Source organism: Austrofundulus limnaeus, unplaced genomic scaffold (assembly GCF_001266775.1).
Source record: "Austrofundulus limnaeus strain Quisiro unplaced genomic scaffold, Austrofundulus_limnaeus-1.0 Scaffold186, whole genome shotgun sequence".
Lineage (NCBI taxonomy): Eukaryota > Metazoa > Chordata > Actinopteri > Cyprinodontiformes > Rivulidae > Austrofundulus > Austrofundulus limnaeus.
In genome coordinates this window covers 259366-262757 of record NW_013952588.1, presented here as the reverse complement: position 1 = coordinate 262757, position 3392 = coordinate 259366, and the positions used below count along the sequence as shown (strand labels likewise).

Here is a 3392-nt window from a genome sequence, read left to right as displayed (position 1 = left end):
ATTAACAGAATATCGACAAAGTTTTGTGCACATTTGCAATGGAAATGCAGCTTAAGAAGTCCCATTTTATAAATTTGTCAGGAAGAAACTACCACCATTGCTGACAGACGTGAGAATATATCCCTACGCTGGCCGGCCGAGGAGAACTCCCTCTCGGACAACACAGCCACTGGGAGCCGCCTGTGTCTCTGTGCCCTCTACTCCAAACACTAAAAGTGTGCATTCTCCTTCCACAACTATTTTCACTATATTTATTTATTTGACTACCATTATGGGTAACGCTGGAACTTTTGTTTCTCTTCAACATAATGAGGTCCACGTACTCCACAAACTTCTGACCAGTCGCACAATATTTGGTGCATAACCTGCGAGACAGTAGCTCTGAGAGGGTCAATGCGTGAGACGGGGTCTTGGTGTTGTGCAAGAAGAAAAAGTTGCAAGTTTTGTTATGAAAGTACATCAGCGAGACTAAGTGGCAGCACGCTTTAGGGTCTCATATTTACCTTCTTGGCAGATGATGTTTCTTCGAAATCTTCAGCGCGTACTGAAGCAGTTTGCAGCCAAATGTGAAGTGGCAGAGCTGAGTCAGCTCCTCTAGGTTTGAAGTCATGATGCTCAACTTTAAAAAGATAGAATGCTGAGTCTCTGGAAGAGCTGAGGACTCTTGTTCACCAATGAAACATCCACTATACTCCAGGATGCAACATGACGGAACTCTCATTGTGTAGTTTAAGACTGTTCACTCAAGGAAAAACTGCGGAGGATAACTCCAGATATGTCCTCCCACTGCAGCAGACATCAAGCGCATCAGAATGAGCACAGAGAGCGCAATTATTAGGATGGATTATTTTTAGTTGCTGATGGAGGATTTGGCATTTTTGTTTGGGAGAACACTACTTTGTATGTTTGTTACAAAGAGACCACCACCGTTTGCAACAGATGGTGTAGGAACGTGTCGCTGCGCTGTCCAGCTGAGGACTGGTCAGAGAGTCACAGTTGTCCATGCTGTCTCCAGTTGTCCAATCTCCTTCCACAAGTTTTTTTCCCAGTATCTTTATATGTTTTATTTGACTTTCTTTGTCATTTCTGCAGGAACAGTTGTAATGTTGGCTGTATTTCCATACACTCTCAGCCAGCAGAAACTGCAGATGCTGCTCTCAGAAATCAGCTCACAGCAGCTACTTTACAAAAACACGACAAGACAGCGTCTCAGCAGGTGGAAAGAGAAGCAAACTATGCATTTTTTGTCTCATTTTTTTGAGAATGGCCCTTCTCATTGACTTTAAATCAGGCTTAATGGGCCTAATCTGCAATAATGAAAATGCTTCTCTGTTCATCAGTTTTGCCAAATGGTCATGAAATGTGGCTCATAATCATAAAACAGCTTGGCTGGGAGCGTCAGGGAGGAACAGAAATAATGCTTTAGTGCATTTAGCTGATTTCAACGTTTTTATTGATTTGGCAGATTGAATTATATGTAACTTGATTATAATCTGGATTGGTTTTGAATTGGATTGTTGCCTGCTGACAAAAAGGTGCAAAAGGTTGCAAAAGTGTGTGTTTTGTGCATCTGTCTGTTAGCGAAACATATCGAGAATCAGACTTTAATGACACATTCAGGAAGTTTGGCCTCTATAACTGAATAAAATTTAGATCCAATCAGATTAAAGATGATCAACCCATCAAACTCATCGTCTCAAACATAAAACAGACATAATTTAGCCAATTTCACAGGCGTGTTCAAACTTGGCATGGCTGCTGATTGTCCACAGGTAAAATGTCACTAAACTTTCAGCCTTCAACCGTTGGAGTCAACTTTGTCTATTAGCAAAATATCTTATTAACTGCTGGATAGATTTTATTGGAGCTTTTAGCGAGCTGGCCACATACAGCTGAATAAATTTTGGAATCAAGACAATAAAAACTTGATGCAGCTACTTAACATTAAAACGGCTTTAAATCAGTGATTTTTACAGTGATTCATGAGATTGCACAAATTTTCATTCGATTGAAAGTGGATTTTAAATTGTATTATTGGTAAATTAAAGAGATGTTTACAAAATATATTATAGTATAACCAAAAAGTGGTTGGTAAAAATAAATACATAAAATGCACGCGCACACACGCGAGCGTCTGTGTTGACTTTTCCGAAGCCCAGTGAGAGAGGAAAGGCTGCTTGCTGCATGAACACACTCACCTGCACGGATAATGAGCTCATCACGCGCGACACAAAAAAGAAGCGGCTCGTTGAGGAGATGCAGAAGGGCTCGGGAGCGAACCCCATCAGCGACCGGACGTTTCTGCGCCTCCAAACGACGCGCGGACCTCTGGCGCCGCTCCGTGTAGCACGCGCCTGACGCGCACGCCTCTACCGTGTCTGTGGAGTGGAGCGATGAGGAGGCACAGTCTGTGGGCGCAGACACAAGCAAGGCTGCCCGAGCAGGTGAGTGCTCTTCTCTCTCTGTCATCTAACGGTTTTTAGCGCTGAATTTTATTGTTGGTTTTTTTTTTCCCCAAAAAATAATTTGCAGGCTGATAGATTTTAGAGCCGCTTTTTAAAAAACCAGACGCTCCATCAGTCACACGCAGAAACCCGACGGCTGGCTGCCTGTGATGTTAGATCCTGACCCAGAAAGATCAGAATTAAAAACTTAAAAAAATTCAACTTAAGGGGGGGGACTCAGATGCAGAAGATATAACTGGGTGAGGATGTTTAATTGATTGCGATTTATTGGGTAAAAAATCCAGCAGGCAGCATGACAGCTCCCAGCCTCACTGCTGGATGTCTCTGAAACTGAAAAAGTCTGATTTGTAATGTAGACTGACGAGGAGGAACAATTTTGTGTTTAAAATTAACAGGTAAGAACTGGACCAAAAAAGTTATTTAGTTATTTAGTAATTTTATTGAGTTATTTTTCTCATGACCGGATCATAAAAATGAGAAAATATAACCTTTTCGTCATACTTTATGGATGTTTTTAAAGAACAATGGTGCGCATATAAATATCATTAAACAACATTCTATAATTTGGGTGTTTGACATAAAATTTCAAGAAATTAAAGGCACAGTGTGTAGGATTTTGTCAATTCTTTTAGCCGAAATTGAGATTATCACTAATGACAATAATGAAAAAAACATGTCTAATCATTGCAGACAAAGACCTTGTTTTATTATTTTTACCTTTTAAAAAGCTGTTTATGTCTCCATGGTCGCGGGTCACCACTACAGGCAGCCGCCATCTTGCACCGCCATCTTGTCTACGAAGGCTCATGAAGGACAAACTGCGGTGGCGTCGTCAAAAAACGGTTTTAGTTGTAATACTATAAATGTAATATTTGTTGTCCGTCATTGTAGCTGGGATAATTTTACTTATTAAAGCTCATAATCTTA

The 3392-nt window shown here is 40.8% G+C and overlaps 1 protein-coding gene across 1 annotated transcript in view; it reads left to right on the top strand.

Moving 5' to 3' along the window:
- The first annotated feature begins 2249 nt into the window (after positions 1-2249).
- Positions 2250-3392, top strand: part of npy8ar (neuropeptide Y receptor Y8a) — a 67816-nt gene continuing 66673 nt past the window's right edge. The window contains exon 1 of the mRNA XM_014018205.1: positions 2250-2444. The gene's annotated coding sequence lies outside the window, so the exon portion shown is untranslated. The remainder of the gene's footprint in view (positions 2445-3392) is intronic.